The sequence below is a fragment of the Ictidomys tridecemlineatus genome, chromosome 13, assembly GCF_052094955.1.
Source record: "Ictidomys tridecemlineatus isolate mIctTri1 chromosome 13, mIctTri1.hap1, whole genome shotgun sequence".
NCBI lineage: Eukaryota > Metazoa > Chordata > Mammalia > Rodentia > Sciuridae > Ictidomys > Ictidomys tridecemlineatus.
In genome coordinates, this window is record NC_135489.1 from 41,173,903 (window position 1) to 41,190,427 (window position 16,525).

The 16,525-nt window shown below is 33.5% G+C and overlaps 1 long non-coding RNA gene across 1 annotated transcript; it reads right to left on the bottom strand.

Moving 5' to 3' along the window:
- Positions 1–1,922: 1,922 nt before the first annotated feature.
- On the bottom strand, positions 1,923–5,575 carry LOC120886190 (uncharacterized). The gene is made up of 2 exons (XR_005728963.2): positions 5,476–5,575; positions 1,923–2,188 (listed from the first exon to the last, which is right to left on the bottom strand). It is a non-coding gene; the product is annotated as an uncharacterized LOC120886190 (long non-coding RNA).
- Between the last annotated feature and the right edge of the window lie 10,950 nt (positions 5,576–16,525).

Consider the following 16,525-nt stretch of genomic DNA (forward strand, 5'->3'; position numbering starts at 1 on the left):
TATTTGAAGATTCATATATTTCACTTAAAATGTGAAAATGAAATGGAGTTTTTTTTTACCAATCTCTTAATGTTATTTCTCCCAATAATTTAAAATAAATGTACTTCTATAACATTCATGATTAACATTGAATGTGAAAATATCTTTTCTGGAATCATTATTTAGAATAGCTTTGGATAAATGAGTTTTGCTCAAGACTAGAGGAATATTTTAGATTCTGAAAATAATTTGTTAAAACTTTAACCTGTTTTAACATAGATATGATTGAAATAAAACCTGAAGAGAGGTATATACACCATCAGTAGCACACACAATCTGGGCTTTTCCAAATATAAATTTCAGCAGATATAATTTTTGGTTCATAAGTCAAAATTCAGGGAATCTTTTTAGATCTGTAAAGCCATGTATTGTTAGTGATAAAGAGCTAGAAAGACTCCTCTTGCTTCAATTCTCTGATTAAACCATCTGCCCATAACACTCTAAGTAATTGACTCACATAGATGATACTATTTGAAATTAAATATTTCCATTTATTCCCAACAACAATTATTTCACTGAGAAATCTGACAATAAGAATAAAAAAGTGTCTCAAATTCTAACAAAGGACATTATTGTAGTAACTTGGCTTGATTTTCCATTAATGATTAGGCTATTTGAATGTCATTTTAAACATAAAGCCTAACTATGTGCTTTGGTAAACAGCCAATGTTTCCAACAACCTTTTAATATTTCTATATGCAATTTATTATATTGCATATGTCACATTTAAAAATTTGAGTGTAACAGGTATAATATGATTAAGGAAACAAAACTCTTTCTTATATTTAAATAAAACACCAGTGATTTTTTTAAAGCTGTTTTAAGCAGTTGAAAGGTATTTTTATCAAAAATGTATAGAAAAAAGTTTTTTACATCTTTTTCCATTAGGATATTGTAAGAACTCTGTCAATAATGTGCCACAACTTTTTTAAAATTTTAGTTTCTACATAGTTAATAAATTACCTAAATATTTGGTTCCTTGATTACAATTTAGTCTAAAATTGCTACTTAATTTATTTTATGAGATCCCATGGAGAGTTCCATTTAACATCATTCTTCATCCCTTTTGTAGTCATAAAATGTAATTATGTTGTTTTGTTTTCTAAGATCGAAGTAGTTATGTCCATCTAAGTGAAACTTCTTAGAATCAGTAACCTTTTTATATTCATCTATGTTTTAGAAGGAAAAAAATAGATTTTATAAGCACTAAATTATGATAAAATTATTCCTAAATGTTATAGAAAAAATAATGAGGATTTGTTTTATTGGTCATGCATCAGAGTTAAAACAATTCCTTAGCACCTACAGTAGGCAATGTCTTTCATTTTTTCAAATCAAACTCTAGAGCACGTGTCTTTAAATAAGACATCAGGCCTGTGTTGCTGCCTCTTTCCTTTGGTATAGCTCAGAGACCACTTGTCACTAATGTAGACCGTGATGGGCATCCACTGGTGCTATGTCATGTTAACTGTAAGAGTTGTCTGTGCCTTCATGAAGAACCCCCAGATTCACTAAAGCATTTTGTGTTATGTGTTTTCAACAAACACTTTTTATCCAGGAAATATTGTATCTGTAATGCTTGCTCCTCACATGCTCAGCTCTCTGTTTAGCAATCAACTTATCAGAAAGGCCTTTCTAACCCTTCTGATCTCAAATAGCACCTACCACTTCCCATCCCATTATCCTTCTTTATATTTCCCTATAGCACTTATTTCCTCCTAAGCTAGTAGGAGGGATTTAAATTAATCATCCTTCACAACTTGGAGAACTGCCTGTAGAAATTATCTGCTTTTTGCACTTTTAGCTAAAAATTACATAGCATTGTTAAATATGTAGAAGGTATTATAAATAAACATTTGTTGGGTAAATGAATGCATGAGCTCTATGAAATATTTGTTTATTTTGGAGATTTCTGTTTCTCAGTTTAGAAGGGGAAGGGGCTTAGCCACATAAAAGTGCATATTTTATTTTGGAAGTATGTGGTATCTTCATGAGCAGCATACCATCAGCACTGATTCATAATGTCTCATAAGTCCACATGAAAATAATAGAGATTTGATTGTAGATGATTTAAATGTACCAAAATGTACATATCTTAAAGTTATATGTCCAGTTCAAGTTCCTCGATCCAATATTTAAAGTGCTGCATCTGAAAATATTAAATGAAATGAGGTGAGTATGTTATGTACTTCAATGAATTTTCGTGGTGACTGGCCCATGTCCTCTTTGTCAATGGGCACACTGGTTCCATAGCTGCTGTTGCATGTTAGCTGATAACTAACCAGATACCTTTTACCCAGAGAATTTCACTCAACCAAACATAATCTCAGAGATGTTTCCCTCCTCCCCAAATAAGCTGATGACTTACTGATAGGGAGTCCACAAATGTGGTCCGCCTTACCTCAAAGTGGGGCTAAATTTGCCTTGTAATCTGGGCTACAGAGTGCTCCTTACAGGAGCCACATTCTTGTTTCATTTTTATCCTGTTCTTTATTCCTTTTCTCCTAAGAATAGGCCCCAAGAAACAAATACTTGTAATGAGTTTGTATAACTCTGACACAGTACACCCAGTCTGAATATCTTTGACTGATATTAAGGACTCCTGTATTATATATTTACTTGATTATTTTAAATTCTCTTATGAAAAGAATTGCTTCCAAGTTAGATCTACAAGTCAAAAGCAGATTGAGAATGAATTAGTTCTCCTGTTAAATCCAGGGCCATTTGTGTAGCACAGATGTTCAAGTCTGAATAATGCTAAAAATACAATACCTAGCTTTCTATTTTAATTTGTACAATGTCAGAATCCATACAGAGTTATATCCAATGTTGATAAATAGAACTACATAGATATTTAAATTACCAGTTTATCAGAAAGTACCCTAGTCTGTAAATTTTCTTTCCAAAGTTTATTTTTCTAAGTTTATTATCAACCAGTGGTGCGATGGAGCCGTGATGTTGTAACTGAACCACTGGAGCACTGTGTCCCTGGGCCTTCTGTAAATGATGCAATTCTTGCAAGCTTATAAGTAGTCAAGCAGGAAATCAGTTGTGATAAATTTTATATACTCTTGCATACATTCCTGGGCTTGATTTGGGTGAATTTTCAAGGAGAGTCACTTCATATTAGTGTATATCAAATTGCTATATGTTAGGATCCCTTAGTGGACTTTAAAAAAAATTGTATTAGTCAACTCTCTGTCACTATGATAAAACACCTGAAAGGAGAAAAGATTTAGCTTGACTCAGGATTTCAGAAGTTTTAGTCCATGGCAACTGCTCTAGTTGCTTTAGGCTCATGGGGGCACAGTGTGTCATGGCAGAGCTCATGGAAGATGTGGCCTGTTCACTTCATCCAAGCCAGAAAGCAAAAAAAGAAGAGAGGAAGGAGCTTTGCTTCCAATTGCTCCTTCAAGTTCATGACCCCTTGACCTAACTTTCCTCAACTAGACGCCCTGTCATTATGGCTCTACCAGTACCCAGTATTCCCATGGCCTAGAGACCAAGACTTTATCACATGGACCTTTGGGGAACATTTCAGTTCCAAAATATAGCAACCACCAGAATTTTTAATGTAATTCATCAAGAATGTGGCCTGAGAATCAGTATTATTTTAAAAGTCCAATGTCTTAATATCACTGTGCCTCCACAGTTAAGAATCACTTCCTACCATGGCTCGCTAAGTAAAGAGTATGCATGTCAATTTCCTGAACCAAAACTGAAAATTCTTACACTGGTAGAAATTTGTCCTCTTAACCTTATCTAGCACTGTGAATGGCATGTGTTCTACTATTCCATTGTCAAGAAGTCCCTCTTTTATCTACCATGGTAGGTCCATTCAGTGCCTTTCACCACAGTCATGTGTCTTCACTTAATGGTGGGATAAAGCCTCAGGAACATTGTTGGACAATTTTGTTATTATCCAAACACCATGGAGTGTGCTTACACAAACCTAAGTGATGTTGCCTGTTATACACCCAGGCTCTCTGATACCAATTATTGCTCTTAGTCAATAAACCTGCTCAGCATGTCACCATACAGAATACTGAAGGCACCTGCCATCCAGTGGTAAGTATTTGTGTATCTAAATATGTCTAAACATAGAAAAGTAACAGTAAAATTGCTAGCTGATAGAAATTTTCAGCTCTGTTATAAGATTATGAGAACACCATGGTATAATGATATACATGGTCCATCATTGACTGGAGGACATCATCATGCAGATATAAATAGCAGATCTCTAGAACTTATTCATCTTGCATAATGGAGTACTGGCAATATTTCTTCCCTTGGGGATTATTCAACAATGACTGGAGATATTTTTGTTGTTGTTATTGCAACATCTTTAAGGATGCTACTGATATCTCTTAAGTAGAAGCCAGAGATGTAAGTAAATTTTCTACAAGAATTACATAAGACACTTTCCATACATTAAGCAAACAATTATCTGCCCTCAAAATTCAGTAGTGCCAAAGGTGAGAAATTTTGTTCTCACAAAACATTTACTTAAGAGGCTTATCTTTAAATTTCTCTAGTATCTATAACAATATGTCTAGTCAAAGTCCTTCTTAGGGCACGTTAAATAATAACATGATCCAAATTAAAAACCTCTTAACACTCATAAAATAGATGACACCAAAGTAGCAGCAATTTAATTACATATTCTATTCTGTTCATAAAATTTAAACTTCCGTGCAGTGACTGATAGTACCATAAGAGTGGTACTTTCAAAAGTTACCAGTTTGACCAAGCAAAAAAAACAATATTTGAATCCTTCAAACTCTCTGGAGTATACTTCTATGCAGAGTCTTTGATTTGATTCAAGATAGAAAGAGAAAGAGCCACTTAGAATGAATCTGAGATAGACTGTTACCCACATGAGAACCCTCGAATAATCTTGAAAGCAGAGAATTTGTTCAGGTTCCAGCAGCAAAATCAATCCTTTCATTACTGTGGTTGTACATTTACACTGCCCGCTGCCACCTAGCTCTGCTCTTCTCCTCTAAAGAATCAGGGTCTTAAATGGACACCAAATTTAATTCTTTTTGAGCCCCTTTCCTTGCCTAATTCTGCTTGCCCAATCAATCCATGTATTTGTAGTGAGGCTTCTAATCAATGAACTTCGACTACTTTCTCATACCAATGAAAAACACAGGAGTAGACACTTGCCCCAAGCTGCACCTAGATACTTTTTATCTTCCAAACTTTGAAGGTAAAGACACAGGAGGGAAAACCTGAAATAATCTGAAGATTTCTTGAGGGGACCAGGTGTCATAGTTCTTAAGGATTCCTAGCTCCTGTATCTCTTCTTGATTCCTACCTTCTATGTTCCAATCAAGCTTAATTTTATGATCATGTAAGTCAAATTCCTAGAAATTAAATATTGCATTTTATATGAGAGTAGAAATATTTGTGTACTGTTCATGTGTTACTTACCAGTGTTGTAATCTTGGACTGGTTTCATGATTTCTCTTTGCCTCCATTTTCTTATCTGTAAAATGAAAATAATAACATCATAAATATCTCATAATACTGCTTTGAGATAATCTATACAAACCGCTTTATTAAGTACAAAGTAAGCACATAGAGCCAAATAAATGTGATCATTATCATTTTATGGATGATATTAAATCTTTAAAGTATTTTGAAACTAGAAATTTAAAGGAATTTTCTTATTAATTCAAGTATTCTTGGTATTCTAAGTAGAAAAAATCATATTGTATATAATTAATGGTAATTTAATTCTATTTTTAACTTTCATTTCTTAACTTTTCTTGTCTATGTGTATTTTTTGAGAATTTTAAAAGTCAGAACTTTAACTGATATATTTTAAAAGAGTCTTCCTGGGGCTGGGGATGTGGCTCAAGCAGTAGCGCGCTCGCCTGGCATACTTGCTGCCAGGTTCGATGCTCAGCACCACATACAAACAAAGATGTTGTGTCTGCCAAAAACTAAAAAATAAATATTAAAATTCTCTCTCTCTCTCTTAAAAAAAAAAAAAGAGTTTTCCTGAGTTTTTTGTTAAATTTCGTTTTCTAAATTTCCCAGGTTTCTTTAAATTTTTAAGGTTTTAATTGAGGTAATTATTATTGGTTGATTGCTACTTTTTCTCCATATTTCCTGACCTATCACCCTACATTGGGTAATAATATTAAATTCACAGCTGTCTCTTCATCTGTGTCTCAAGTCTGTTTTTCACATTAATATGATTTAGTTTTATTTTTATTATAAGAACACTTAACATGAGATCTACCTTTTTAAAGATGTTTAAGAGTACCATGTGGTATTTTTTTTAGTAGGAACACAATCCAATTGAGTTATATTCACTACTGTCAGGTGTCACATAATGATAAAAATGTGTTATTAGATGATTTTTACTGTTGTGCATACATCACAGACTGTACTTACACAAACCTACATGGTAAAGCATTCTACACACTTAGGCCATATGAAATAATCTATCGCTCCTAGGCTATAAACTACATAGCATATTACTGTACTGAATATTATCAGCAATTGTAACACAGTTATATAAACATGCATGTTTATTTTTCTAAACATGTCAGAAAAATACAGTAAAAATACAAGGTAATAGACAAATTTCAGCTCCGTTAGAATTTTATGAGATCTCCATTGAATATGTGATTCATTATTGATCAAAATGATATTGTGCAGCACATGACCATTATTCAGCAGTTGTCTAACTTATTCACTTTGCATAACTGAGACTGGATACTCTTAAATTATCAATTCCCCATTTTCTCCTTTTACCAACCGCCTGGTAATTATCATTATACTCTCTACTTCTATAACTCTTAGAAACTCACTTAGAGGAATCATATAGTATTTGTCTTTCTTTGACTGGATTATTTTACTTAGCATAATATCACCAAGGTTTATCCATCTCATCATATATTATAGAATTTCCTTCTCTTTAAAGTAGAAAAAATTCCATGTATGTATATACCATATGTTCTTTTTCTTAAAAAAAATGCTTTTATTTTTTAAATACATGGCAGTGGAATGCATCACAATTCTTTTTACACATATAGAACACAATTTTTCATATCTCTGTTTGTATATAAAGTATGTTCACACCAATTCATGTCTTCATACCTGTACTTTGGATAATGATGTCTATCACATTCCACCATCATTGCTAACCCCCTGCCTCCTCCCTTTCCCTCCCACCCCTCTGCCCTGTCTCGGGTTCGTCTATTCCTCCCATGCTTCCTCTCCCTACCCCACTATGAGTCAGTCACCTTATAGCAGAGAAAACATTCGCCATTTGTTTTTTGGGATTGGCTAAATTCACTTAGCATTATCTTCTACAGCTGCATTCATTTGTGTTCTTTTTACTTTGTTGGGCAATGGACAGTAAAATGGTTTCCACATCTTGACCGTTGTGAATAGTGTTGCAAAGAACATAGGAGTGCCAATATTTCTTCAAGATCATGATTTAAGTTATATTTTAGATAACCCAGAAGTGGCATTGGTAGTTGATATGATGTTCCATTATTTTGAGAAAACTACATATTGTTTTTATAGCATACATATAATTTTACATTCACAGTACAAAAGTATACACAGTTTACATGTCCTCCATATCCTCACCAACATTTGCTATCTTCTTTTTTTCCCCATAAGATAGCTAACCTAACAAATGAGAAGAGATATCTTATTCTACATTTTCATAACAATTGGTGAAAAGGACATCTTTCCATATATTTCTTGGGAATTTATTTCTCTTTGTAGAAATATTTATTCAGCTCTTAGACCATTTTTAATTGAATTATTATTTTTTGCTATTAAGTTGTCAGATCTTTTTATATAATTTTGATTTTAATAGCCTACCATATGGGTTGCAAACATTTTCTTCCATCCTATAGCTTGTGTTTTTGCTATATTTATTGTTCCTTTTGCATTGCAGAAATGATTTAGTTTGATGTAGTTCCACTGGCCTGTTTTTTTTTTTTTTTTTTTTTTGCTTTTTTTAAATCTGTGCTTTTGGTGCCATATCCAAGAAGTCAATACCAAGACCCATGTCATAAAGGTTTTCCTCCATATTTTTTTCCAGAGATTTTGGTTTCTGATTGTAGGTTGAAATCTTCAACTCATGGTGAGTTTTTTTTTTCCACACAATATAAGATAAGTGTATAATTTCACACTTTGTATGTGGATATCCAGTTTTCCCAACATTATTTGTTGGAAACTATCCTTTCCCAATTGTGTATTCTTGGAATCCCTCCTGAAGACTTACCATGTAAGTAGAGGTTTATTTCTGCTCTCTGTTCTTTTGCTTTGGTACATCTGCTCTTAACATACTCTTTGATTGTTGTAGCTTTTAAATATATTTTGAAGTTCTGAAGTACTATACCTCCAGCATTGCTATTCCTTCTTAAGATTGTTTTGGTCATTTGGGATTTTTGTGATTCCCTAGGAATGTTAGAATTTTTTTTTTCTGTTTTTACAACAAAAACACAAACATTATTTATAATGCCGAGGAAGACCTAAGCATTTTTGTGGGGGAGTCTGTAAATGTCCTTGTCTTTCCTTTTATTTTTGAAGGACAATTTTGCTAAGTATAGTAATCTTGGTTGCTATGTTATTTTTTTTTTTCTTGAGGTGCTTTGAATAAATCATCCCACTTCTTTTATCTTGCAGGATTTTTGCTGAAAATCTGCTTTTAGTCTTAGGACAATCTCCTTATATGTGAGGGTTTGGTGTTCTACTACTGCTGTTAAAATTCTCTGTTTTAACTACTGGCGATATGATTATAATATATCTCAGTTTGGACTTCTTTGAATTATCCTTCTTTCTAGTCCTTTGGAATTCCTGGATTTAAATGTCATTTCCTTCCCTATTTGAGACAAGTTTCCAGCCACTATTTTACTTTATTCATTTATTGTTCTCCTGTACTCATTGAACAATTTAATGGTAGTTATTTTAAATTCTTGTTTTGGAGATTCATATATCTTTGCTTAATTTGGGTCAGTTTCTGTGATTTTTACCTTCTTCCTTGTTTCAATAATGTTTCTCTTTCTTCATGGTCTTTTACTCTTTGTGTTCATATGCACACAAGAGAAAAGTTGCTACCTCTTCTATTCTTCATGGATTGGTTTTTCACAGGAGAAGATACATCATCCATTAAACCAGCCAGAGATTCCGTGGACCCCTCAAACGGTTGTGCTGGTCAGAACCATAGATTTTGTTCTTAGTGGCACCTAGTTATCTAGAGCAGGCCATGTTGTCATCAGTGTTCAACAATAGATAATACCAACTCCATTCCCTCAGGTATGACTTGGAGAAGTTGGAGTGTTTTATGCTAGGTTCAACACTTTTCCCTCTCAGGGAGCATTTTGATTCTTTGTTCTCTCTTTGCTCTGTATTGGGCTATGAACAAGAGCTATGATGAGTGCCATGCTCCTTTGTTCCCTGCTGATGGATCGTGTCAAAGGCCCAAGCCAATCTCTCAGGCAGCACTAGGAAAAGTTCCAATATTGGATGTGTAATCAAAACCTTTTCCTCCTTAGAGAGAAACCTGGAGTTGAGGTTTTTATCTGTTACATGGTGCCATGCAAGGGAAGGGGACCACATAGGGTGTCTCCAGTCTCTCTACTACTTTTGATGTGGTTGATTTTGCTTTCACCTGGACGCAGGGAAATTCTGACTAGTTTGTGGATTTCTCACAAATGGCATCAATTTAGTTACCACTAGTGAAACAGTTTGTGTATCATGGAAAGGAGAGTCCAAGGCTTTATATTTCATCATATTCCTCCTTGTTGTAAATTTTCCTAAGTTTATTTTCTAACCCATGTAATGTGCATTGGAATTCTCCAATAACCATTTTTTTTGGAAAACTATGTTGTTGTTTCAACATGCTTTTTTTCTGATAAGTTATTGTTCATGTTACATAATTCCTTTGTATTCACACATGTGCTGTCCTTGAATAGTCAATGGAGAGCCAGATTGTTCACTATTTTCCAGTACAAATGAAGTCATCCCCCATTGGTGGTAGTGGAGGAGCAATAACAGGGCACTCCTGTTTTTCTTAATCACTGGTAGTATCAAAGGGGCCTAGAGGAAAACCAGGCATTCTTCCCATTTCAGATTGAGAAATCTGCATGTCTACTCTAACCTGCATATAATTAGATAGGACAACCCCTTCCTCTGTGAGAGTAGAATCTGAGAAAAACAAAATAAAATTTAAGATTTAAATAATCTCAGGAGTCTAATTGTATAATACCTACATATCCAAATTTTAATTAAAAAAATCTATGACCAACAACCAAAATAGTCAAACTAAGCAATATTTCAAGTAATTACCAATATAAGAAAATGACATATCAATAGAATTTCAAAATATACCCAAAGGAAAATAAAGCAGTATTATGAAGAACCATACATTCATAAATCGGACAACAGGATGAAATAGATCAGTGTTTTTTAAAGGACAACCACGTCCATCCAATATGAAATACATAATTTGAATACATCTGTAACTCTCAAGGCCCAGATGGTTTACTGGAAAATACTACCAAATGTTCAATGAAGAAAGAATAAATGCCTTACCCCTAAGGATAGCAATACAATAAGGATGACTTCTATCACTAATCTTATTTGACATAGTTCTGAAAGATTTTGTGATAATGCAAGAAAGAAAATAGTAGAAATGTGGATCAGAAAAATATTTGTACTATTTTCAGTTCACTATCTATGTAAACCTGTCTGATGAATCAAAGAGATAAAAACTTCTACATCTAGTAACTGAGCCCATCAATGTTGCAGGATATAAGACCAATATATACAAGTTAATTCTATATCTATACACTAGCAATAAACATGTAAACATAAAGGTAAAAGGTACAGGGTCATTAATAATCTCTCAGAATAAAACTGTAAATCAAAATCAATAGACAGGACTTATATGTTAAATCAATAAAATATTGATGAAACAGAGATAAACCAAAGAAAACCTAGATAAAGGAGACAATATACAATGTAGAAGGATTGGAAATAAGAGAGGAACTATAGCAATTTCCTACAAATTTATATACTTGTTTCATAAAAGACTAACAGTAAACAAAGACGAATGGAGGGAGAGAAAGGGAGAGAGAAGGGAAAGCATTTGGAAATGGTAGGAGACCTTCAATGATACACAAAAGTATAAGAGGTTATGATGGGCAAGGGGGAGGGGGAAAAGGGAGAGAATTGAACAACAGCAGAGGAGGCAGAGAGGGAAGATGGGAGGGGAGGGGAGGGGAGGGGGGATAGTAGGGGATAGGAAAGGTAGCAGAATACAACAGTCACTAGTATGCCATTATGCAAAAATGTGAGTATATAACAGATGTGATTCTGCAATCTGTATTTGGGGTAGAAATGGGAGTTCAAAACCAAATTGAGTCAAATGTATGAAAGATGATTTATCAAGAGCTCTGTAATGTTTTGAACAATCAATAAAAAAAAATTCAAAAAAAAATTTCATCAAAATCATAGCAAGATACTATAAATACGGGCACAATTATTCTTTTTTTTTTAAAGAGAGAGAGTGAGAGAGAGAGAATTTTTTAATATTTATTTATTTATTTATTTTCGGTGGACACAACATCTTTATTTTATTTTTATGTGGTGCTGAGGGTCGAACCCAGTGCCCCGTGCATGCCAGGTTTGTGCGTTACCACTTCAGCCACATCCCCAGCCCCCAGGCACAATTATTCTAAAATGTTTATGAATAAACCAAAGAACTAGGATAGGCAAAATAATTTTGAAAAAGAACAAAACAAGAAATCTAATCACTTTCAAAATTTATTATATCTCTACAACAGTCAAGACTGTTTTATTATTTGCAGAACACACATAGTACAATAGAACAGAAAAGAGAACATAGAACTAATAAAAACTACAATATACTCCATTTTTGACAAATTAAAAAATCAAAGCAATAGAAGAAATTTAAATTTCCCAATAAATGGTGTTGTGATATTTATACTTCCTTAAACAAAAATAAAACCTTAATATAAACTTCAAATCTCATATAAAATCACCTCAAAGTAGATCAGAGGCCTAAATGTAACAGATATAATGATATAATATTTAGAGAGAACTAGAGGAAATTTGTGGCAACTATGATTAGGCAGAGTTCTTAGATTTGACACCAAAACCATGATTCAGAAAAGAAAAAAAATAGTAAGTTAGACTTTATTGAAATTAAAACATTTTACTTAGAAAAACATTCTTTAAAGAAGATGAAAGGACAGGCTACTGACTTGGAGAAATGTTTACCAATCACAAATTCAGCTTAGTACTAGGGTTGAGAATACACAAAGAATGCTTAAAACTACAGCAACAGCAATAACAAACAAAGATATGGACAGAGAATTTATAGAAAAAGCTATACAGCCTACAAACAACCATATAAAAAGATGTTTCACATCATTAGTAAATGGAAAATGCAAATTAATACCACAAATCAAATATGGCTATACACCAATCAGAATCACTAAAATAATCAATAGTGACAATGCAAAATGCTGTTGAGAATGCAAACTGTACCACTTATGCATATCTAATGGAGATATAAAATGGCACAATTACTTTGAAAAAGAATTTAGCATTTGCTTAAAAATTAAGCATGCAAATATCATATGACTCAGCAATTGCATCCTGGGCATTTATCCCAGAAAAATAAAAATTTATGCTCATTCAAGAATCTGAATAAATGTCAAAAGATTTATGCTGAGGGAAAAAAACAGAAACAATCCTAAAAGTTATCCTACACAGTAGAGTTCCATTTATATAATGTTTTCGAAATGACAGATTTATAGAGATGGACAATAGATTAGTGGTTGTCAATGGATAAGGTGAGGGGATGGTTATAGCTATGTAAAAGCCACAGGAGAGATCACTGTGACTAGAGAAATATTCTGTATCTTAACTGCATCCTGTTGTGGTTTAGATATTACATGGTCCCCCAAAACTCATGTGAGATAATGCAAGAAACTTTAAAGGTGAAATGATTATGTTATGAGAGCCTTAACTTAATCAGTGCATTAATCCACTCGAATGCATTAACTGGGTGGTAACTAGGCAGATAGAGTATGACTGGAGCAAGTGAGTCATTGTGGGGAGGCGTTTGGGAAATATATTTTATCCCTAGAAAGTGGAACTGCTTTCTGCTTCCTGATGGCCATGTCCTGAGCTGCTTTCCTCCACCATACTTTTCTGCCATGATGCTCTACCTCACCTTGGGCCCAGAGCAATAGAAATGGCTCTCTATGGACCAAGACCTCTAAAGTTCTAAAGGTGAAGTTATATTTAGGGTTTTAAAACCATGAGCTCCAAATACACTTTGTTCTTGTCAGGATTTTTTGGTTACAGTATGGAAAAACTGATTAAAACAAATGTCAATATTCAGGTTGTGATATTGTACCACAGTCTGACAAGATGTTACTATAGTGGTAAAGTGGGTAAAGGATAGATAAGATCTATTATGCATTGGCTTTATAATTGAATATTGCTGTTGGTTAGATGTGAGGAGTCCTGAAAATGCTCATATGCAAGCCAATGCAAGGTTTAGAGGTGAAATAATGGATTATGAGAGTCTTAACCAAATTGGTGAATTAATCCCCCAATAGGGAATAACTGGGTGGTAACTAAATACAGGTGGGATATGACTGGAGGAGGTAGATCATTGGGGCATGCCTTTAGGACATGTATTTTGTCTCTGATGAGTACACTTTTTCTTACTCTGCTTCCTGGTTGGATGTCCTGAACTGCTTTCTTCTGCCATAACCTTCTGCCATGGTATTCTTACTCACATCTGACCCAGAACAATAAAGTTGGCCATTTGAAATCTTTGAAACCATGAGTGCCAAATAAACTTTTGCTCCTCTAAAATTGTTCTTGGCAGATATTTTGGTCACAGTAGCAAAAAAGCTGACTAAAACAAATGTATACTACTATTATCTCAGAATAAGTAGCTTAATGAAAAGGCATGACTTTTAAGGAATATAAATTATAAATGGAAGTGTTGGGCTAGGAATGTTGCTCAGTGGTACATACTTGCCTAGAATATGTGAGACCTTGCACTATATCCACAGCACTGCAAAACTAAAACAAAATTAAAATAAAATGCCTTGATTTTTCTCAAATACAGACTCCATTTATCATGGAACTTAAGATTAGTGAAAATATACTTTCATAAATTTCCTAAAGTTCACAATCTAATGACTAGAGGTAGTTTGTACTGAAATAAGCTACATTTATATCATAGACCATAGGAATATACTTTTCTAATTTGGTTACAAGAAGAAATTCCTTGCAACACATATATATAAATGATCACCATCCACGTATATGTTTTACCAATGATGTGCTATTTATACATAAATAAGGAGGTAATCACAGACTTGTATCTGAAATTTCAGCAGAGTTATTAAAATACTGTTGACAAAATTCAAAGCAAAAACTTGATATTTAGTAGAACAAGGTAAAATTAGAAAAGTGAAGGTACATTGTGCTTCTCTTTCTTCTATAGGGTTCAAAATACATTTATTTTTTCATTTCCTAGAGAGTATTTTAGCAAGGTTAGCTATTGAGTGTTTCATCTACTAATATTTACAGACAGAAAATATGATTTTTGCCTGAGTATTGCTATATGGGAAAAAGATATTGCTATTTTACAGGGCTTTTTATAAATATGCTATTGCTAGTTTTTAGCAATAGCTACTTGTAACTAATAAAACCTATAGCATCCTTATAGTTTGCAACAAAACATTACCAACATCTTATTGACTAAAAGGGGCTGCTCAGTGCTCCATGATTATATATAACTGAAACAAATTGTAAACCAATAATGGAGACATGAAAGACAGCTAGATTTATAAGGAATTATTTCCAATGTGCAAAAACATAGTTAATACAACATGAAGGACTGGTGGGGAATACCAAGTGATAGATAATACAGACATTTTTCCTCACATGTGCCCCTCCTCCCAAAAAAACAAATCTAATTTCATTTGTATTCCAAAGAAATTTTCAGAAAGGCAAAGCAAAATTGCCAATTTGACAGAAAGCGTTTATCCAAAAAAAAAAATATTATAGATGTCTGCACAATGCAAAACAAAAATGATTTGGCTGCAACCAGAATTTATTTTGTTATCACTGGAAACTTTGTCTTTGGCAAAATTATCAGTTTGACAGTGTTGAATCAAATGTCCTATAAAATATGGCTGTTTTATATGATAGGCTATAGTTACTTTCTGGCTAAGCATGATGAACTAAGAACATGTATCATATGGAACATTAAAAACCAAGAAAAGGGACCAGAGGGCATATCTCAGTGATGGAGTACTTGCCTGGCGTGTGTGAGATTCTGTGTTTGATCCCCAGCAATTGTGCACATGTGCGTGTGTGTGTGCGTGTGTGTGTGTGTGTGTGTGTATTCATATATATACCACAGAGGAGAGAACTACAGATTTCCATGACTTCGGGGTTACATCCTGATAAACCCATTGTGAAATTAAAATAATTGAAGAAAAAATGCATTTAATATACTCAATCTAATGAACACCATAGCTTAGGAACGCAGTGTAAGCTGGAACAAAGTGTAAGCTGGGGCATCCACAGTTTACCCTTGTGATTGTGTGGTTGACTGAGAGCTATAGCTTGCTGCTTCTACCTACAGGATAGTATTGCATTGCATATTTCTAACCTGGACATGATAAATTTCAGAATTCAAAGTATTCTCAAAATATTACATATTCCATTTATACCCAAAAAAGGTAACCTGGAAAAATTATAATCCTTCTTCCACTTTCAAATAATGTCCCTTTCACAATTTTTATACTATTGTTTTTTAAATGTCAATGATTGACTTTCAGGGTTAATAAGCATAATTTTTAAAAAATTCATTATAATTTGTTAATCAATCTCTAAATACGTATACAAAACCTAATTTTCATGCTCTATGAAATTATTTCCAAAATAGGTGTAAATACAAAAAAGCTTAATAGTTAATAGAGGAGAATAATCATTTCCAAATTATACATTCATCTAAACTTAAAATATATTTATTTTCGTAGTATTTAAAATAACCAAAAGTTATTTTTCTTCCTGCTTTTGACCCTTCATTCACCCAATTAAAAAAGTATTTTGTATGCCTTTAGTTCAGACACTGCCCTGTATTTGGAGAAACCTATGGTTTCCAAAATCCCCTTGATCATCTTTAAATCTAGTCCTAAAGAAAACCAAGTGTCGTTTTTCTGTCATGTTACAGGAAAAGTAAAGTCACTTAGAATAGGCTCTCGGCAGGTGAGCACATCATTTTTCAGCTGATTCTTACTATCCTCTAACCAAATATTTCACCTAACTATAATGTATGCACAGCATATGGCTTAGTGGAAGAAAGGATACAATGAAGTAAAATGCCATTTATGAAGTACAACTTTCTACTTACTGTCTAGAAGACAAAGGTCCAATTGGAAGT